The following is a 23,484-nucleotide window of genomic DNA, read 5'->3' on the forward strand; positions in this document are numbered from 1 at the left end:
TTGAAATAGAGCCCAGGCAACTGTAATCTTTTCAATATCTTCACAAGTAGTTCAAATGCATAGCCAAATTAAAAATCACTGCTATACATAACTGTAATCATAAAATTACAACAATTTTACCTAACATCTTACAATTCATTTTCACATACATTATTCGTTTAATCTTCACAACAACCCTGAGAGTTAAGTATTATTTTTATTTTCCAAATGAAGAATTAGAGATTTAAATAAGTTAAGTGTCCAGGTAGGTCTTTGCCTAATTTCAAACTTAGTGCTCTTCCTTCTACATCTATCCCCTTCCCTAGAAAAATGATAAATAATACTGCAGCAATATATAAAGTACTATGGGGACAAGGGTTCAAATGAGAAAGCCATCAATCCCAGCTTTGTGCAAATCAAGGAGAGAATAAGGAAAGCTGGGCCTTGAAAATATAGGCAAGCAGATGAGGGTGGAAGCCACACATATACTATCACTGTCATTTATCATCCCAAAAGGTCCAGAAGGCTGGTTCTATAAATTAGAAAAATGTTCTTGCCAGTCTCAGTTAGTACTTATACAGTATAAAAGCGAAAGGGACATTGGAGAGGATTAGAAATAGAAAAGTAGAAAAAAAACCCATAAACAAGAATGAATGTCTCAATGCTGCATGCAAATTACCACACCTTGACTCAAAGAATAAGAGCCAAAACATAATGTACTTTTTATAATAAAGACTTAGATCAATTTCAGAGAATTAATCAACACCAAACAAAATCATAATAAGGGAGCAACGAACCTCTGGTTCTTTCTGGACTTATTACTATACTACTCCTCGAGAAAGGACAATCTCAAGGATCCTAGCACATAGAAGATTTCTCCCATCTCACAGACTGGATGGGAGAGTGGAAGAAGTTACTTATGAGAGATTAGGCTTAAGACAAGAGCAGAAAAATGTATTTCATTACGTTAATAAGTTTATGTTGGCAAAGGAAAATGAATATTCAGGTCAGAATACTGGATAAAGTCTGATATCTCGACTTCAGTAGAGAAGTGTCACGCTGTAAGTCTGCAACATCATGACCATCTGACAGTTTTATTAGCAATTGTTTTTGTAGTTCAAACCATGCACTTTAGTCAGGATTTTCTTAGGGAGAAGAGGTTAAAGAGACTAGAAAGCAATCTAAAAGGACATTTCTAGTGCCCCAAAGTTTAGTTTGATAAAGTTTAAAAGGCAATATTATATAGTGGCAAAAATAAACTACTACATTTAGATTCAAAAAAATGTAGTTTTAAACCAATAGTCATTTCCTAACGATGTGCCTTCGAGCAAGCCAATATTTCTATGATCCTAACTCATAAAACAGAAATATCTATCTCACAGAGCTGTTGCGAAGACTGAACAAAAAACACCAGGTAAAGATGCTACTCCTTTCCCTGTATGAATGATAAATGTAAACCTATGTAAATCTTTATTCACTAGTCCTTCTATGCACAAAAAAAAAAAAAAAGAGAGAGAGAGAGACAGCAGGCTAAATGAAGGAAAATCTTAACTCTCACAGCAATATACTTGCAAAATATTCCTACAGAGAAAAATTAAAGCAGCCAGGATAAGGAACATAACACATAACTGCTGGTATCAGATGGATATGGACTAGAACTGAGGTTCACCAATTATTTTCAGCAAAACCCTGAACAAGTTCCCTTTGCCAGTCTGAGCCTGAACTTCCTAATCCATGAAATAGAGATACTAGCAATCATTTTACATGCTTATTTCGAAGACTAGAGAAATCTCACATCTCACATAGTATCTGGTACATAACAGTTGTTCAATAATGTAAGCTGCTATTAATAAGTTTACCACCACCTAACAACTAGGTAACAATTTATACTTCTCAAAGGTGTCTTTATAGTCAATGTTTCTGTTGTTTCATAAACTTGTAAGCTTGTCATAATAGTTGTTACTATCCTCATTTTACAGTTAGGACAAAAGGCACAGAGATAAAATTACTTCCGCAAAGTCATGCAGTGATACAGAGACTAAATTAAGATCTCCTGACTTTCTCTAGGTTTAATTATCCCCTCCATCCCAAATTATAACATTAGCCCTTAGGAATTAGAATGATATCTGTGAAAGAGCATATTCTTTTTGATAACCTTAAACTTCTCTCTTTACTGTAAAAAAAGTTTTTCTCATTACTTTCTAGTTATGGTTTGGAAAGATAAAAAAAGGGGAAAAGGAAATTCATTAAAACCAGAAACAACGAAATTGAGAATTACATCAAAGTAGCAACTGCTAATTCTATCTTGACTTTTGTTTTAGTCTTCCCCAATAACAACATCAACCTCTGAGTTTAAAAAAAAAATTAAAGTCTGCTTATCAACATAATGTTTGCTTGATAAACTATTGAAAAATTGAGGGAAAAAATTAGAAAGACAGCTTTCTCCCAGGTTTATGAGTATACATCACTTTATCCCTCTATTTAATCTCTTCATTTCAGCATTTATCATACCATGTTACAATATCTTTAACTCTTTCAGGACTTGAACCACATCTTATGTATATCTGAACATCCTGTCCCAGCATAAGACCTAGCACATGGTAGAGAAAGACTCAATAAGTGTTCGTTTATAAATAAATGAATCAACAAATGAAGCCAATCTCCCTGAGGGAAGTTAGGAAAAGAAAAAACTGGATATGGTATCTTAGCGCTAATAAGAAAGTGAAAGAAGTAAAATATTAAGAGCTTCATAAGGAAGAAAAATCTTTGTGTGGAGTCAAAAGGCCCTTGTATGGCTTTAAGTATCACTAGAGAAAGACAAAAAGCACAGGAGATCCGGAAGAGATAGTTTCAAGTTAAAAGGTTCAAAAGTTAGGGTGCTTTATTAGACTTGCAAAACCAAGTTGCAAATTCCCAAGAAACTATCCTGGACTAGGATATTTCAACTGCAGTTTTCAGATCTTGGCTGAAAGAAAAAAAACTGGAAAAATCCTACAGGCTTTGGTGGACAAAATATACACTAAAAGGGAAGAAAAGCTCAATCTAAAATAAATCCTTCAAAATGTTAGAATCCACTTGGATTTGCACATTGGAGTGTGGTTCCTCTTCCTCCTGAGACCTATTCTTGAATCAACCCCCAGTGTAGCAGCTGGCAGTAAATGGGATTAAATCATTTTATATTATTCACTCAACAAATATTTGAGTGCCTGGTATGTGCAGGCACTGGTATTCTAGGCCCTGGGATTAAAGCAGTAAACAAAACAAAATTCTTTGCTCTCAGGAAGCTTTCAATCTAGTGACAAAAAATAGATGATATGCAATGGAATGGACTGGACTGGAGTGGAACGGAATAGAACAGAGTGGACTGGAATGGAGCGGAACAGAACGGAATGGAATGTCAGGCAGTCTGTGCTATGGAAGAATAAGGAGGAAGGGAGGTGGCAAGGAGCTGGTGTTATCAAAAGCAGATCTTTGAGTCCGGTGATTCTGAAAAATTTTCAAGCATCAGAATCACCTGGAGGGCTTGATTAAAGCCGAGATTTGGGGTCCCCAATCTTAAGAGTTTTTCATCTGTAGATCTGAGATGAGACAAATGATTTGCACTTCTAACAAATTCCCAAATTATGTTGATGCTGTTGATGCAGGGACTACACTTGCAGCTAACTGTTCTAACCCAAAGCAGTAGGTAACCGCTAACTCATGGCTCTTGACTTGCTTCTTCATTCACACACTCATTTCAAACATTTATTCAGTGCCAGGGACTTTGCTAGGCACTAAAACTAAACAGATCCTGCCCTCAAGAAATGAACAAGTTAATGGAAAAGACAGGTACAAACTCAAATATTTGCAACAGAGTGCTATAGACACCTATAAGAGTGGTCTGTATGTGAGCCAGAGGATGGCAAAGCACAACTCCTTCTACGGAGGTAACAGGCAGAGAAGAGACTAAGGGACTGACTCCCAGAGATACAACAAGCACTTATCCACACGAAGGTAGTGGGTGACATTCCAGGCAGAAAAACAGCACATGCAAAAGTACAGATGAGAAAAGGGTGGCAGGGGAGTTACAGAAAGCAAGGCTGTAAAGGCAGGCAGCACTCTAATCTCTGAGAGCTTCTTTTTTGTGTGAAAGAGTTTAAAATTTTATCTTTGGGCAATACTAGTTGGGGGTGGGAAGAAATTATTAGGTATTGTTTTACACAGATCTCTCTGGATATACATTGCCCTCTTTTTAGAAAGCACTCCTTCCTCTAAACCTAGCACAGGGCCTTGTAACATACTCTTATTAAATATACATTGAATTGAACTGAACTAAACAAACTTTTTGTCAAGTGCTATCTTATGGATGAAAGGCAGGTCACCACCTCCCCTGCAGGAGTCACTTTGGCCAGCACAAGACTTGTAAAACAGGTCCAGCAGCCTCAATTATTGCAAACTACTCCCTGTACAACTGGAGTCCCCCCAGAGACTAGGGCAGGACTTCATTGTTTACCTGTCTACCTCACCCACTAGACTTTGAGCTCTTTGAAGACAGGGAATGTCTTAATAGACTGTGAATCCCCAGAGCGTTAGCTGGAGACCTGAAACATGATAGCTCTCCAGAGCCAGTTAAATGAATGACTGAATAAGCAAATTAACCAGATAGACCCATGTGCTCCCATAAGTAAGAAAATGGATAAGCTTCAGGAAATGTTTCAGGGTCCGTGATTCAAAAACCCTTTTTGAGAAGGAGAGTTTCTAGTTGAGGTGAGGTGGATTTCAATATGCACTTGATTTAGGATTTCCCAAATAGGAAAAAAATTGTTGTAAGTGCTGTGGTAGAAATGCTACCAAGCCTCTGACAGACTCAATGAGAAAGTTTTGCCTGAGAGGAGTATGGGGGAAGATACCAGCAAAGACTTCACAGTGTGGGGGATTCTTCAGTGGAGTCTTGAAAGCCAAGTAGGTGGTGGATACCTGCTTGCCTCTAGGGCATAAACTCCTGGAACCTTAAGACCTGCTCAAGGTCACACAGGAAGTAGGTGAAGTCACAAGGTAAGACCAATGAGGCATCTGTGTACTACTGACTCCTGTTTTCTCCTGACAAAGTTGAGAGTGAGCCCAAAGACATAGTGGGCAAAGTTAAAGATTTTTTCTCAGGTACAATTCTTAAAATAATGCCTAGACTAGTGAATTTGAATTTTTATTGGTAACTAACTAAGTACTAACCTTTCCCTTCACCTTTCATAGTTCAGGGGGAAAAGTGTAAGATAGTTTTACCATACAGCAAGCACTTTGCTCCCAACACCCACAAACACCTCAAACTTTTCAAGTATTCTCGCAAAACACTCCCAGCAATGTTTATTGTGAAAATATTCAAGACAGTAAAGGCTATAATAATGTCCTTTGAAATGGAATAATGCACATAAAATAACTGTAATTCTCCTTTCCCTGTTTGTTTCCTAACTTCACAAGTTAGAGTATTCCCGGGGTGGGGGAGGGGCAGCAGAAGTCAAGCACTATCCAGTCGTATTTTGGAAAGAGTTGACTCCTATAGGTGATCCCCCTCCCGGCCTGGACAACTGTGATTTTTTTTTCCTGTACACAGTGAATCCGACGCCGCCCTGCTAGGGTTCCTCGTCGCGGGCCAAGGCTGGGCCCAGAGGACCGCAAAGTTCGGGAGGGAGTCGCTCCCGGACGGGACCTGTCGGGTCTCCCGGCCGCTCCCCTCCCGCCCTTCCCCGGGACCCCGGCGTCTGAGACCGGCGGCCGCGCCGGTGAGCGCACAGGGGGCCTTTGTTGGTCCGAGAGAAGCGGCCAGCCTGGCGGGGCGACGCCCCCGCCTCACCTCACCTGGCGCCGCCGTCCGCCCGGCCCCGCCGCGGGGAATGAATGGGCCCCGGCCCCCAACCCCGCGCCCCCCCGACCCCGGCACCCCAGCCCCGCACCCTGCGACGCCAAGAATACCGGGCGGGAGGCTGGCTCTCACCTTCCGCGCTCGCTCTGCTCGACTCGGCTCCTCCTCCTCCTCCACCCCGGTGGCGGCGGCCCAGCCGGGGAGCGAGCGCGCGAGTGTGCGCGAGGGGCCGCTTCACTTTCTCCCTCCAGCAGCAGCAGCCGCCGCCGCCGCGCGCTCGGCGCCTCCCCCACCCGCTCGTGCCGGGGAGTCCACTCAAGACAGGGCGTGGGTGGGAGGATCAGCGACGGTCAGGGGGACCCAACCGAGCTAGGCTACGCCGCTGAGGGGCTGCGTGCTCGGGGAGTGGGGTTCGAAGATGTGATGGGGCTCGGGTGGCCTTTGGGCGAGGAGGTAGGGAGACAGAGTAGGAGCTCCTGAGTGCGCGGGGCTCCGCGAAAGAAGGGCCAAGGGTCAGAGGGAAAGCGTCTGTGGAGTAAGACAGCAGAGCCTGTGAGGGAGGCGGCGGGAGGCGCCGGGAGGCGCGACGGACGAGTCGTGGAGGAGGGGTGTGTGGGGGAAGCCGTGAGGGGGCGTCTACAGTACTGCCCACACCTTGGACTCCAGCTGCGGTTACGGCTGGGCCACCTCCCGCGCCTCAGCCCAGCTATTGTAAGCCTCCGGGCCTGCCGACCGCCTCTCTCACCGGCCCCCGCCCCCTCCCCCGCGAGGCGGAGGCGCCGGCGGAGCCCGGCCGGGCCCGCCCCGCCTCCCGCAGGTGGGAGGGGGCGGGGAGGGCTGGACGGACCCACGTGAGCGAGGCCAACCCAGGAGTGGGGGAGGGCGAGCTCCTAGGATGACGTCATCGGCGCGTGACGCCAGCGGCAGGGGAATCACTCGGCTGCCGCGTGATGTCATTGTGCCCGAGTCTCTTTTCGAGTCTTTTTTCCAGACCCGCGCTCCCTGCTGCTGCAGGGTGCTTTGACCCAGCCTTTCTCCAGGAAGGTTTTGGAACGGTTTCAGGGGGCGTCAGTAGTGTAGTCAGGGTCGAAAAAGACGGCTGACCCCCTAGTCTTGGGGTCCTCTTCAGGTTACAGAGTACCACCGCATCCGCTAGCTCCTTGCCAAGCGTTGAATTTGGAAACTACCCCATCTCCAGTCACCTCAGAGCCAGACATTTATTATACGGGTTTTTTTTTTTTTATGGTGGGGGGGCAAAGAAATGATAATGGAAGTTTCAACTATTGTGAACTGACCGAAAGGGGGGCTTCCTTTCCCGATTTTCTCTACCACGGAGGCTACATTCAACGCAAACCTTTTTCCTGAGCTCATACTGTTTTCCAGTGTCTCCAACGTGTTTCCCAATGGAATGCTTGCATACTCCACCGGTACCTCAAATTCCACATGCCCAAAACTGAAACAACACGAGAGACTAAGGGTTTGGAATCAGATTACTTTGCGTCAAATCCCAGCTGTACAAATGTTAGTGATAGGTCCGTAACATTTCTAAGCCACAATTTCTCCCTAAGTAGTACCTGTATACCCTTAACTTGATCTCTCTAACATAAGGATAGTAAGTACAATTTAGCATGTATTATGCCCTTTGGAATGTTGGTTATTCCTATTACCATTTTACCCCAAACTTGCGTCTCTTGTTACTTCCTGGTCTTTGAATGGACCACCATCAAGCAGTCCACTAAGCCAGAAACGTGACTATAGCCCCCATTCTTCCTCTCACCACACTTAGCTAATGGGTCACCAGTTCAAGCCCTTGCCCTTCTCTTCACTCACTACCATCAACTAGACAACTGGAGCAGCTTTCAGCCTCTCCAGGTTCAACCCATTCATTCTTCCTGGTAACCAGAGTTGCCTTTTAAAACTACAAATCTGATGCCTTCCCCTGATTAAATACTCTGAAACACTACTGTTGCTTTAAGGATGAAATCCAAATTTTTTAACTTGACCCTGTACAACCTTGGTGACTTTCTAACTTCGTCTCACATGGTATATCTTTTGTTCCAGCCACACTGAAATGCTACTTAATGTTCTTTGAACACATGTTTCTTCATGTCTCTGAGCCCTTCTCTCTTTATCTCACTGGCCAACATCTATTCATTCTACAAAGCCCAACGCAAACGTCCTGTTCATTTGTTCATTCAACTAATACTTTTTAAATTTCCATGTGCCTTCACAATGCTGTAATCTTACATTACTTCCATGCCTTTTATGGCATGTAGCACATAGTGTAGCAACTGTATTTGTGTGTTTGATGCCCTGAGCTCCTTGAGAGCAAGTCATATTCCTACCCATGCTATCCGTATCCCCGGCATCTAGAATAGTGCCTGACACACAGTAAGAATCGGTGTTATAAAAATGTATTTAATAAATGCTCGTGTAATGCTTATCATGTGCCAGATACTGTTCTAAGCACTATCTCTTCTAAGTATCTAACAACCCTTTGAGATAGACTCCTGTTCCCCCTCCCATTTTATTGGTAAGGAAACGGAGGTGCAGAGGGGTTAAGTAACTTAACCCAAGATCATAACCCAGTAAATTAATTCTAATCTAAACTGTTATTGCATGGTCTCGGTAGTGGGTAGAATAATGGCTCCCTAAAAATGTTCACATCCTAATCCTCAGAACCAATGAATATGTTACTTTCCATGACAAAAGGAACTTTGCAGGTGTAATTAAATTAAAGATCTTGAGATAGGTAGGTTATTCTGGATTATACAGGTGGATTCAGTGTAATTACATGGATCCTTAAACAGAAAAGGAAGCAGAAGAGTGAGGAAGAGGTAAATTAGATTACAGATGTCAGGTGTGATTAATGTGAAAAGCACTCCACCCACCTTTTGAAGACAGAGGAAGAGAGCTACCAGCTAAGGAATAAAAACAACTCCAAAAGCTGGAAAAGGCAAGAAAACAGATTGTTCCTTGGAGTCTCCAGAAAGGAACAGAGCCATTCTGACACCTTAAATGTGTGTTGTATCAAGCCACTACATTTACATCTGTGATAGTGACAGCAGCAATAGGAAACTAATACAGTCTCAAATCAAGGATGACTGCTCTATGCTAACAAGTAGGAGGAGTTACTTGCTAGAGGTGCAAGGTTCATAGTTGCATCCACCCAAATGTCTCCATCCCAGGCCTCAGGGTCCCACTCCCTACCTGCAGGAACCCTGGCTTTAGCATGAGAGAATAGTCAAGGGATCTCTGACACCCCAACTATTACATTCTGGGCCTGATTTTCAGTATATTCTGTCCTCCAGTGCAGGAAAAGAGGGTTTTAAAAAAGTCTTCCATGGAGGTCTTCTGCATCTCATACATGTCCTAAATTGATATGTGGATGACCTGAGCCTGAAATTTTTTGTCTTCAGGGCTTTTAAGATAGTTAACAAAATCCAGCCAATTCCATGAATTCTAATTAACATTACCCTCATGCCAGTATATTCAAGTGCTAGAGCATGCATTCTCATTGAGGACGATATCCTCTTCCCATTCCCCCAAGAAAGTGAAAATTTGTTCTTAGGTGGGCAGAAAACATCTTAGATTTTACAGTGGTTTGTGGCCTCCAAAGCTCAACCCTGTTTGACAAAATCTTATTCCTTAGTGTTTCATTTCTCTGGCTAGGGACAATTTATTGACTTATAATTTGTATATAACATTGTATTCATTTTGGGTGTACAACAAAATGATTTGATACATATATATACTGCAAAGTGACTGCCACCATAAGTTCAGTTAACATCCATCTGTATAGTTACAATTTTTGTCTCTTGTGATGAGAATTTTTTAAGTATTTTATTTATTTTTATTTATTATTGCATTATTTCATTATTTTTTGGCCAGAGAGGAGGTAACTAGATTTATTTGTTTTCAGTGGAGGTACTGGGGATTGAATGCAGGACCTCATGCATGCTAAGCATGTGCCCTATCCACTTGAGCTATACCTTCCCCCCGATGAGAACTTTTAAGTCTACTCTCTTAGCAACTTTCAAATATACAAAAACAATATAGTCACTATGCTGTATATTATATCCCCAGGATTTATTTGTCTTATAACTTGTACCTTTGGACCACCTTCACCTCTTTTGCCCACCTCCCCACCCAAGATACATTAAATTAATTTTTCTCTTAGAGGGGGCAGTATTTTTTTAAATAGTTAAGAATCCCTGTGCTAGAGCTACTACACAATCTGATGTACCCCTTATTCTTGTACTTCCAGTCTTCCACACGTGAAGACCTTAGCTGTTGTGACAGCACAGCATATCAGGGGCTATCACTGTTCAACTTACCACCAATAGAGTCCTTGTCGCCATTGTTCAGTGAGTGATTTGGTTCCAGAATCCCATCCTGAGGGTGTACACCTAGGGTCACTCCTGGTACCAAACACCAAGTTTAGGTTTCCCACAAAGCAGAGCCTGAGATAAATACTTGGGTTCAGGTAGTTTATTTGGGAGGTGATCCTAGGAAACAGAAACGAGACAAGGGAAAGGTGTTCTGTTCTGGGAGGCATTCTGTTATTGAGCGTCTCACTTCTGCCAGAACCTCAGAGAAACATACAGAATGCCTCCCAGAACAGAACACCTGAAAGATGAGAGCTTTTATCCACTGGTTTGCATCCTTCACTGGATGACAGTTGTCCCCAGGGCTGTTGATTCCCATGGACCTAGTGGCTTTGCTTGCAGGTCTACAGATGTCAGAGGAGGTCCTGAGGCAGAATAAGGAAAGATGTGAAGTGTATACTGGAGGTGACACACTAGCACCAAGAGGAGAGTTGGAACTGTTTACTGCAACTTCATCTGAAATCAGAAGTGGGCTAAAGGAATGTGACAAGTACCAAAGCTATCTGCCACAGACTAAGCAGATTTCTTTTATAGTTTCACATTATAAAACCAACTTTAGCAGATAATGCCAAACCAATGTTCCAAAATAATTGAACCAATTCACACTCCCACCAGCAATGTACTAGAGTTCCAGTTGTTCCACATCACCACTGATACTTGCTATTATCGGCCTTTATTATTTTAATCATTCAGGTGGGTATGTTGGATTATCTCCTTATTATGTTAATCTGCATTCCTTTGACTACTAATGAGGTTGAAAACCTGTTCAGAAGTTTGTTGGTCATTTGGATATCCTCTTTTGTAAAGTGTCTGTTCAGAACTTTTGCTCAAGTTTTTAAGATCAACTTTATTGAGATAAATTACATGGAGTAAAAATACACCTATTTTAAGTATTTATTTTAGCTTGATGAGTTATGACAAACGTATATCCCTTGTAACCACTACTACACCCCTTCTGACCCAGCAAGTTCCCTTGTGCCCTTTTACTCTCAATCCTCTACCTACACCCACCCCCCCCAAAATCAATGACCTGCTTACTGTCACTATAAATTAATTTTGCCTGTTCTAGAATTTCATGTAAATGGAACCGTATGTACTTCTTTGTGCCTGTTTTCTCTCATGCAGCATAATGTTTTTGAGATCATCCATGTTGTTCATGTGTCAGTCAGTACTTCTTTTTAATTGCTGAGTAGTATTCCATTGTATGTACATACTACCATTAGTTTATCCATTTAACTGTTGATAGACATTTCAAGTTTTTAGCTATTGTGAATATAGCTACTATGATCATTCATGCACAAGTCTTTGTGTGGATATATTTTTTCATTTCTCTTGGGTGTGAAATGGACAGGTTGTACGGTAAATGCATATTTAACTCTGTAAGAATTGCTAAACCATCTTCCAAAATGGAATGAAAGTTTGGGAAGGCAGAAGTGAGGCAGAGATCATCTTCCTGCTACTTTGGCTACTGCTTTGCTGGGGAGAACAGTTATGGAGACTTTGGGTTTTTCTGTAACAGTATCTTGGTGGCCAGTCACTAACTTTGTGAGTGTCTAAAGGTATTTGTCAGAGCAGCAGCAGCAGCAGCCGCCGCCGCCGCAGCAGCAGCAGCAGAAGCAGCCCCAGCAGCAGCAGCAGCAGCAGCCCCAGCAGCAGCAGCCCCAGCCCCAGCAGCAGCAGCAGCAGCCGCAGCAGCAGCAGCAGCAGCCTGACCCTTCAGTTGCAGCTATGTTGTGTATTCCTAAACATCAGTATTTCCATTGGTAGGCTTTATACAAGAGGTGGCAGTTCCACTGGCAAGTCAGTTTGGCAGTGTTGTTCTGAGAGTTATTCCTGGAGGTCCAGCCTACAACTCACTCCTCCTAAATTTGCAACAATCTTGTAAGTACCTCATTCCTCTTTAAATCTTTTTCCATTTACAATAGCTAAAGTGATTTCTGTTTCCTGCACCTGAAGCTTAACTGATATATTAGTCTTTGCTTGGGCTAGTTTAGAAGTTTAGAAGGCTTCCTGTTCATTGCAGCCAAGTGATCTCGGTCTAAGATACCAATGGGGGCATTAAGAGTTGATGATAGTTGACAAGGGGTGGGAAACTAAGGAGTCCAGAGATACAGGGCGAGGGCTAATTCATTCAACCAACACATTTCACTCATCGTTTACTCTATGTCAGGGCCTGGAAATAGAGATGGATCAAGAACACCCCTGCCCTCAAAGAGCTCAAAAGCTAGTTGGGGAAACAAACACATATATGAATAAATCATAGTACAATATGTTATGAACTGTAAAGGAATTAGTTAAATTCAGTGAGACCCCAGAGAAGACAGCAATAATTCTACCTACCCGGGGGTATTAAGAAATGGCATTTGAGCTGGATCTTACAGGATAAGTGAGTTTAAAAAGAAGGAAGAGAAAAAAGACCTACCACTCACAAGCCTTGTTGAACCCAGCCCAGAGTGAGTCAGTCACTTTGAATTCATCGTTCCATATAACCCTCTTTTTTATAAATAAGGAAGCTGTGACTCAAAGAGGTTAATAATGTGACAATGTCACACAATTTCATACAATAGGAAACAATCCACAGGATCCACTGTAGACAGTGTAAGCATAAAAATATTTATTTCAGGGTATGAAATCACATGAAGGATCACTGGGAATTCTAAAGATAAAAACTTCAGGCTGAGCTTTCAGGAGTGACCCCTAAGTCCTACTGGTGGGAGCCACCAAGGGAACTGCAGCCCTCCCACAATTAGGAAGCCTCTCTCAAGGCTGCTGACTCCAGAACCCTGCCATCTTCTGCAGTTCTTACCAGCACAAATGGTTACATTCTGCACTGCCCCTCGCCCCACTAACTCAGTTCCAAACTCAGGTCTTGCAAGAGTATATCTGACTTGTGGACCCTCACTGGAAACAAGTCTGGGAAATGTGATTTGGTTTTCCAGGCTCCAGTACAGGAAGACATACCAAAAGGCAGTTGCACTGGATGTTAAGTAACACCGTACAACACTTCTGCCACATTCAGTTTGATGGGCTTAAGAACATTGATTAAAAAACACTAAAATGATTGATAATGCCAATTGTATGGACACTCTCATACACTAGTGGTGGAAGTCTAAACTGATATACACTTATTGGAAAGTACTTTGACAGCATCTACTAATATTAAAAGCATATTTCCACTATGACCCAGCAATACCACTTTTACGAGTCTATTCTATCAAGAAAAAAAAATAGCACAAATGCATGAAGTTCAACAATGTTTACTGCAGTCCTGTGGCTACACAAATCTGGAAGCAGACTAATGTCCATCCATAGGTGACTAATTAAATAAACAAATGATACGCCTATATAGCAGAATACTATGCAGGTGTTAAAAGGAAGTAAGTGGATCTCTATGTACTGTCCTAAAAAGATGTCTTTCATATGTTGTTGAGCACAAACAAAACAAAACACAAGTTGCAAGTTTGTATAATATGATCTCATTTTTTGTTTTTTAAAATGGAGGCAAATATGTCAACATAAATATACGAAAATTTGTTGAGAGTGCTTATTTCTTGGGAACTGGAAGGATGAAGATAGCAGGACTTTTGTAGACTTTATATAATTTTTTAAAGCTGGGGATTATAGGTAAGATTTGCTTTTCTTGGTTGTGATTTTCAGTATTTTACTTATACATGTATGTGTGTGTATCTGTGTGTTTTGAACTTTTTTTAAAGGATAATCTAATAAATTTTAAATTTTTTATTGAAGTATAGTTGATATATAATACTATGTTAGTTTCAAGGGTATTACATAGTGATCTGACAATCAAATACATTACAAAATGATCTCCACAACAAGTCTAGTAACCACCTGCCACAATACAAAATTACTACAGTATTACTGACTGTAGTCCCCATGGTGTATATTACATCCCCATGACTTATTTATTTTATAACTGGAAGTTTGTATCTCTTAATCCCCTTCACTTATTTCACTGCACTTCCCCACCTCTAGCAACCACCAGTTTGCTCTCTGTATCTATGTCTGCTTCTGTTTTGTTTTGTTTGTTCATTTGTTTTGTTTTTTAGATTCTACATATAAGTGAGATCATACAATGTTTTTAGATTCTACATATAAGTGAGATCATACAATAGGTCTTTGTCTGACCTATTTCATTTAGTTTAATACCCTCTAGGTCCATTCATATTGTCATAAATGGCAAGATTTCATTCTTTTTTATGGCTGAGTAATATTGCATTGTATGTATATACCACATCTTCTTTATCCATTCATCTATCAATGGAAACTTCCTAGAAATAAAAATAAAAACTGAAGTGGGTGGCTCTCCAGTAGGTAAGGTAGAAGGTCCATGCTGAGATCCAAATCTGCAGGACCAGTCAGAGCTGATGTACCTCGACCCTGCCCCGCTGGGTGGAGGACCAAGACCAAGGTGGGATGCCTTTGAGATGCGTGAATATCTGCAAGTTCATGGAGGGGAAGGTGTGGCCAGGTCCTATCTCTCCATAGAGATGAGTCTGCCACGAGAGCCTACTGTGGGCTGAGCATGGTAATAGGTACTAGGGTTATAAATATAATCCTTGTTGTGAAAATGTTTACTGTCCAAAGAACAATAATAGCAATGAAAATTTATATCTGAAATCATAATTTTTACATAGATCTGTATAGTCCTTAACAACTTACAAAAACACTTTTCTTCTTTTTACTTGATTCTCTCAACAGCCCTGTGAGGAAGCCAGGGCAAGAGTCATGTTCGCATTTTACAGATTAGGAAACTGAGCCCCAGAAGAGAAAGTGCGTATAAAAACAGCATTTTACCAACCACTTCATAACTATTAATTAGTTCACTAGGGACAAAGCTGGGCCTAGGAGAAGGGCCCGGGGAGAGCAGTACAGGGCTCGGGCATTGTGTGGGGGGAGTTCCTATGATGCGTTCAGCTGCTTGATCCAAGAATTCCATGTAACTCAACAACATGAAGGGGGCCAGTGTGTTCTATTCCAAAGGACAAGGCTGTTCAGTACATCAGTATGAGAAGAATGAAAGGATGTCTACCTTGCTATGCCCTCTGACACTTAGTCCTACTGTCCTGTGTCATTTTGCATTTTTTGACTTTGAACTAGTGTTCACATTGTTGTATTTAAGTGTTTTGTTTTGCTTTTCACTCGAATATTTATCTCTATGATGGCAAGAATACTTAATCCTTTGGTGTCTTCTAAGACTATGTCTCTTTTATTTTTTTTAACTGCCACCTTCAGTAAGACTACAACTTATGTATACAGTGGAAACAAGTCTTATACAACAGTGCTTATCCTTAATCTGTGCAATGTACCTTGATATTTTCTATTGTATTCTATATAATTTCACTTTTTACTAGTCTCTTAAAAGCAATCCAGGATTGGATCCTAGAACAGAAAAAACATATTAGTGAAAAAACAGGAGAAAGCCAAATAAAATCTATAGTTTAGTTAATAATCTTGTGCCAATATTAATCTCTTGGTTTTGACAAATGTACCAGGTTATGTAAGATGTTAACATTAGAGGAAGCATGGGTGAAAATAGGTAGGAACTTTCTGAGGTATCTTTGCAACTTATCTGTAAATCTGAAGTTATTCCAAAAGAAAAAGTTTTTAAAAAAAAACAACCAAATGCAGGGTGTAGGAGATGGTGAAATGCGTGAAGGGGGTCAAAAGGTACAAACTTTCAGTCATAAAATAAATAAATCATGAGGATGTAATGTACAGCATGGCAACTATGGTTAATAACACTGTATTGTATATTTGAAAATTGCTAAGAGAGTAAATCTTAAAAATCCTCAACACAAGAAAAAAAATGTGTAGCTATGTATGGGGACGGATGTTAATTAGACTTATTGTGGTGATCATTTCACAATATATACAAATATTAAACCATGATGTTGTACACCTGAAACCAATACAATGCTATATATCAATAATACCTCAATAACAAATGAATAATTAAATAAGTAACCTACATAAACATGAAAAAAAAAGTTCTAGCCTTGATGATTTAAACTGATTTCATGAAACACTACTCAGGGGTTGCAGTTCACACTGACAGTTGCAGGTGTTGGCTCTCGTTTTGGATAATGCTGATGGGAACAGTCGTGCTGATGCATGAAAGCCCAGGATGGCTCTTTCTCTACTTCTCATCCCTCCCATGAGCCATAGCCGACCTCTCTCCGAGCCCTTGGCCATTTCTGTCTTGTCTTCTGCTCATTTTTATCTATATGGCCTGTCTTTGAAGGGCTCTTCTTGCCTGAATCATCGTAGACCTTTAAAGGGATACATGATATATATGTGTTAAGTAAATGTCGGAAGGAATGGCTGTTTTAACACCCTTGCCTGTTAATTTTTCTGCCTCTTCAAATTGTAAGAAATTTTGGACTATACATAGAAATCTAATATAAAGGCTTTTCTAAAAGTCTTAGGTGAAATAAAAATTTTCAAACTTGGCAGACAGTCTTCCTTGATAAAAGCCTTCGCGATCATCTTTGGGACTTTCAATAACAAAAGAACAACTCCTATGAAAAAGGTTTAAAATTTTTTTAAACTTAAAACTTTTATTATTATTTTATTTCATAAGTGACACTCATTCACTACTGGAAAAAAATTTAAAAATGGATGAAAATAAAAAATCTAAAAGGTCACCTATAATCCTACCATAAATAACTATTATTAAAATTTTAATACATAACCCTTTTCATTATCTACACACACTTAAATAAATAAAACTATTTTAAAATAAATGGTCATATTATTCATACAATTTTAGAGGTGTCTTTCCTGAGGCTGTTCCCTCATCCTGCAATGCATTTCCTCCTCTTGGTCATCACCTGAATATGTCCTGCTCATCTTTCTAGACTCAACACATGATCCCCACTCTGGAAACCTTTTCTGCCCTTTCTGCCTTCCTCTACCCTAGATAGATTAGGTACTACCTTGGCTTTCCAATGAGTCTTTAGTTACCTTTTTATTACACTTTGTGTCTTAATTAGTTGTTTACATGTCTGTCTGTCTCAACAGTCAGGGAGCTCCTCAATAGCAGGGATAATGGCCACAGCAGGTTTTGTTGAATGGTATAGGGATGGATGGAGGGATGGAGGAACAGTGCACAGTGAGAGACACGTGACTTTTCATCTGCTGTGAAGAACATCCTTAGCCTTTTAGCCCTGCAGCCTCAGCCTCAGCTACGTTGCCATGGAAGAGTGACTGGGAGAGGGAATAAGGACGATGCCATCGCCTCATTACTGGAGGCTACAAAGATAACTCAAATGCCGGTCATCTCCACAAGGAAATTTTCCAAGTCCCATCAAAGTTTTGTGCCAAGTCCTGGACTCTGGCCCCTCATTCATGGGAGAGGCAGCAGACTGGCCCAACTATTCTGAAAACTAAGCATCAGGGGACCCAATTTTCAGCCTGTTATGTGATAAACTTGCTATGCATGGCTTTGCACATGCTACTCCCCTGCCATGGGTCTTGTTTCCTCACTTTACAATACAAGGATTAGAATGGGTGGTCTCTCATTCTCCTTTCAGCACTCACCTTCTGTGGTCTCATGATTTACTCACCATTGATCTCACTCAGAGAAGACATGGGACAGAGTTCATAGGCAGTGAACATTAACCACCTTACCTAAACTGGGCTCACTGCCACTATCTCACCAGAAGCCCTTGGGCAAATCTTACGTCCCAGGGCCTCAGTTTCCTCATCTAGAATGGAAAGATTGGGCCAGGTTTTACACGATGAATTCACACCCAGGGGACTATAAATGCAACCTATACCAGCTCCCTAATACAAAGAGAGTATTCTACTTAAAGGTGAGCATTCAGAGTCTCTGAAACTATACTAAGGCTGCATTAGTTGATGTTCTTTGCTCAATGTATTCTCAGAGGCCACCATTTTGCACTGAAATGTTTTAGTTTTTACAAAAATCACTCTGACTTTGGGCAAAGCAGTTCCCAAACTCATTCCATAGGTTACTACCAGATCACAGTGATTTTCAGAGATGCCAAAAAATAAGAAAACTATTAACATCAATACTGCAACTGCTGCTAAATTCTCAATTGCTTCAGAACTTTTCACCTTTACTCATAAAATGACACAGTTTAGAGTTATCTAATGGTTGGAACTCACTATAAATATTACTGTACCATCAAGCTTGAACCTAATTTTCCATTAGAAAAACACTATAGCTATTGCATTAGTTATAGTGGAATTATTAGCCACCAATATGAAATTTCAGTAATGAGCAAAAGTTTGGGAAAGCATTTTTCCCATAACAAAGGGTTAATATATATACATATAAAGAACAGGGAGAAGACAGGAAGGAAATGCATAAAAACATTAATAATATATGAAAAGTTGCTCAATATCATTAGCCATTAGGGAAATACAAGTTAAAACCATTATGAAATATCACTACATACTTGTTAGAATGTAAAATACTAAAAAGACCAAGCCACATGTTAGCAAGAATTTAGAAGAACTGAAATCTCATATACTACAAATTGTAATGTAAAATGTACACTAGATTGGAGAATGGTTTCTTAAAAGACAGTTTGGAAGTGTCTTAAAAAGTTAAATATATCATATACTTACAATATGATCTAGTCATTCCAATTCAAGATATTTGCTAAAGAGAAAATATATGAAAGCTATACATCCATAGAAAGTCTCATACATGAACATTCATAGCAGCTTTATTTGTAACAGCCAAACACTAAAGATAAACTTTTGGGAGTGATGTGTATCTTGGTTGGGGCAATGGCTCCATGTGTGTATGTATATGTATGTCAAAACTTATCCAATTGTACAAATTCTCATCAATGAGTGAATGGATGAACAATGGATAAATACTGAGGTATAGCCATACAGTGGGATACTAGTCAGCAATAAAAAGGAATGAACAATTTACGAATCTCAACATAATTATGCTGAGTGAAAGAAGCCAGACAAAAAAGAATACATAGTGTATGATTCCACTGATAAAAAAAATTCTAGAAAATGTGAACTAATCTGCAGTGACAGAAAGGAGGTCAGTTGTTGCCTGGGGATGGGAAAGTGGGAGGGAGAGATCACAAAGGGCACTGAGCAGCTTCAAGGTGGTGAAACAGAAGAATGCAGAGCTCATCCTCTCCCACAAAATACATCTACATGTGGAACAGTTCTCACAGAATACCTACTGACCTCTGGCAGAAGATCTCATACAAGTGGAAAGGAATGAAAATCATCACGAAATCAGATAAACAAGGTCTTAATGCCTATAATGAAAAAGAATATGAAAAGGAATATATATATGTATAACTGAATCATTATGCTGTACATGAGAAATTAACACAACATTGTAAACCGACTATACTTCAATAAAAGAAATTTCTAGTTAATTTAAGAAAAAACAAAGGGCACTGAAAACTTTGGGAGTGATGGATATGTTTATAGTCCTGATTATGACAATGGCTTCACCTATATATACATATATATATGCCAACACTTATCAAATTGTACACTTTATGTAAGTCTATTTAAAATAAACTATGTATTAATAAAATTATAAAAAACATATGATTATAAATATCAATGCATAAGCATATTATACATTATATTTATTATGTATGTATATCAACATCAATACATATATAAATAAAAATATAATAATAAATATAATAAAATATTAAATAGGCTTATTTAAACTAAACTGAAGTTTATTTTATTATTAACCCTGGTTTAAAAACAAAAGACAGAGGGAATAAGAGCTCAACCATTCTCAGTGCTTATCTGTGAGGAAAATACAATAATGCAATTTACATATTCTTGCAGAGGGGCTGCTCCATGGGACAACTCACACATTGACTTATGAAACAGGAGTATTCATCAAAACAGCCAGGTAAATGGGAATGTTAATTTATGTTAGCTGATACGGTCCTGAGTCTATACTGCTGCCTAAGACATTAAGTTGATATATACTGGCACCACACACACACACGCATGCATGCATGCACACACAGCACTGGGCTTTCAGGCATTTTTGTCTTCTACAGACAAAAGAGACACATCCTGGTTAATGTATCTTGCCCCCTTGACTTTTTCTTGCACTTGCTTTGCAAATCCACCGCTCTGCATCAACCAACACTTCCAGTCTCTGTTTCTACACCTGGGTCTGAGAGTGACTGGAAAACCATTAAACACACCTATATTAGATAAGCAAGCTCTGACCATAAATGAGTGAAAGAAGTTTGTTCATTTAGAAAAACTAGTTGTAATCAGTTCATAAAAGTGAAAACCTGTGAACAGAGATTCATATAGCAATGTGAATGTAGGTAACTCAGATTACATACATCTGGGGACCCTCCTCCTCTGAAAGGTTGAGATAAAATTGGCTTGGACTCCTCTCCAACTCTGTATCTTGTGCAAATCCAAAACCCACTCAAGATTGCAGTTCTTTTCTAGTGACCTTCTGTTACCATAATCACCTGGCCTCTGGGCTCCTGGCTCCACATCCTTCCCTCTGTTCTGTGTGCATGGATCCAAATCAAACCTATTTTGTTTCAACCCCAACTGTTCCAACATCCTCTGGTGTGCTGCAATTCTAACACTAAGCACAGAGGTATTGTCAGATTCCACAGCTTTAAAGGCAGGGTCCCCAACAAGACTTCCCCCACTTCAGACACCAGTAGCAAATGGGGTCCCTGGTCACCCATACTTCTGACTATAACTGGCTACAAAACCAAGGGGTTCCTAGAGCCCTCCTCAGGTTCTATAACTCACTAGACTGACAAAAAACTGAAGACAGCACTATGCTTACAACTACAAAGGATACAAATCAGCCCAGCCAACTGAAGAGACACAGAGCAAGGTCAGGGAGAGTCCTGAATACAGATGGAATGAGGGCACCTCATCTTCCCAACATGTATTTACCAACCAGGAGCTCCACTGACTTTTGCTGTCCAAAGTTTTATTGCAATTTCCTTGATTAAATCATGGACCATGTGCATGAACTCAATCTCCAATCTGTCTCACTTCCCTGGAGGTTGAGCTGGCTCCAGATCCCAACCTTCTAATCAGTGGCTGGTCTTTCTGGTGACCAGTCTCTGTCCTGAAGCTAGGTAGGGTCCCACCATGAGTCCTCTTATTAGCATAAACTCAGGAGTGATCCAAGGGACTCATGAATAAAAAAGGCACTTTTGTTTCTCAGGAAACTCCAAAGGTTTTAGAAGCTTCATGCCAGAAACCCTGCAAATTACTTTTGGAACTTCTCAATGACTTGAGCAGGGCTGACCCCATCCTATTACAGTGATCCAAACAAGTGACTAAACACAGATAATCCCTGCATTCCATCTCCCTGGCCAGACTGCTACTTGGGGACAGGCTTGTGGGAACTCTCAGTGAGTGAAGGACGCTTGCCCCTGGGGTCACTGAGCTGACAGAAAGGTCAGCCTAGCATTGCTAGTGCCCATCTTTGCCACTACAAGTGAAGAGCCTGCTTCAGAGTGAATCAAGACAAAGGAAAACATAATCAAGAGATGGTGAGAGAACTAACGTGGATGCCGAAGGCTGAGTCCCTGAATCCAACCATGTCTAACTAGATAGCTGGGTTTTTCCCTTAAACCAGATTGAGCTAAATTTCTGTCATTTGCAGTTGCAAGAGCGCTGACCAATACCTTCTTTCTTCCTGCTCCTTTTCACAAGGAATAAACCACATTCCTCTCTTTGCTTCTCCAAAGCAGCTTCCCCTTGTCTAAGCTGGGCATCTGCTGACATCTGTGCCTGCAGGGCATTTCAAAGACTTTTCAGAAAGACAGCTTCCTCCATATGACATAGATTGCTGCCAACCATTATGAAAACCTTTTTCACTTTGTAACAAAAATATTTATATAATTGAGACTGTACTGTATGTACCATTTCTTATCTGCTTTTTTCAAATTTCAATCGACAAATATTTTTAAAACTGTATGCTAGTCATATACTAGGCAACTAGCATTCTATGTTAAGAATTTTCCCATGTCATTGAAAAGATTTTACAAATGTCATTTATTATTTTTAACCAGCACAAAATATACAAGCATATATACTTTTTTTTTTTTTTAAGATTTCATTCTTTTAGAGCAGTTTTAGGTTCACAGCAAAATGGAGGGAAAGGTACAGAGATTTCTCATATACTCCCTGTCCTCTTACAGATAGTTTTTAAACTAAACCTTATTATAGAACATTTAGCTTGTTTCCAAGTTTTATGAATAATGAAAGACACATAATGCCATTTAAATCTCTCATCATTTCCTTAGTATAGATTCTCAGAAGTAGAACTTCTGTGAAAACTTCATGCTTTACCCCCCATAAAAAATGCAGAAAAAAATTGACCAATCACTGCTGTAGTAGAGCATCTGACCCCACAGAGCCTGGAGAGATCTGGCCTAAAGTGCCTTCAGATAGCACAAGAATCATGCTGCTCGAGAGCTTCCTGTTTCCTCTGAGTGCCCCTCCTCAGCTGTCCTTAAGAGGCTAGGGACTGACCAACAGCCTCCAACCTCTACCATGCAGCAGGCAGCCTATCAACCCAAGATACCTCTGGCAGCCTAGTGCACATATCTGCTTGTAGGAAATGTTTGAAAAAAATGGTGTTCAGGGCAAGCCTGAAAGGGAATAGATGCCAAAACATGATTAGTTGGGCTAATCAGGATCCAGTTTTCATTTTAAAGTCTTTTTTCCCCTACTTTTCTTTATTCTCCTTAATAAGCATGTGTGATTTATAATGAAAAAAATAATTTATTGGAGAAAACAACAATAAAATGAGTTTTTCAAATTCAGTATGAGACTGGAGGTAATCTTCTGGTTCCTGGAAAAGCAGCTGTGAGCTATCTGGCTTGGCAATGCTTCCTACAAATCACTGGCTGACTCAGAAAAATACATATGCACTTTAGTCACCCAAAGGACAGGCTGATTCCCCTGGGGCCACCACAAAGGGGAATTGATGACTGTCTTCCAGACCTAGAAGATGGCTCCAAACTGCAACATGTGAAAATAAGGGGTGGGTCTAACACCAGATAGTGGGAGACTCTGAAACAAAGATTTTTGACTTATTGCCAGAACTTCCTAGCAGTCAGAGTAGCCCAAAGATAAAACCAGCTGTTCCAGGAGGTGATGACCTCCCCATCCTGTGAAGTGTTAAAGCACACGCTGGAGGCCAGTTGTCCTGGGTGGTGTGGCAGGGATCCAAGTGCAAGACAGGACAGTGGTTCTCAATCTTCTTGGTCTCAGGACTCTTTTACA

At 40.5% G+C, this 23,484-nt stretch overlaps 1 protein-coding gene across 2 annotated transcripts in view; it reads right to left on the bottom strand.

Annotated features, from left to right (window-relative positions):
- The window catches only part of PAK1 (p21 (RAC1) activated kinase 1), a 122,679-nt gene extending 116,147 nt beyond the window's left edge, over positions 1-6,532 (bottom strand). For both annotated transcript variants that reach the window (XM_031460423.2, XM_031460421.2), the window contains exon 1: positions 5,948-6,532. The gene's annotated coding sequence lies outside the window, so the exon portion shown is untranslated. The remainder of the gene's footprint in view (positions 1-5,947) is intronic.
- Positions 6,533-23,484: the final 16,952 nt, after the last annotated feature.

The sequence above is a fragment of the Camelus dromedarius genome, chromosome 12 (genome assembly GCF_036321535.1).
Source record: "Camelus dromedarius isolate mCamDro1 chromosome 12, mCamDro1.pat, whole genome shotgun sequence".
NCBI lineage: Eukaryota > Metazoa > Chordata > Mammalia > Artiodactyla > Camelidae > Camelus > Camelus dromedarius.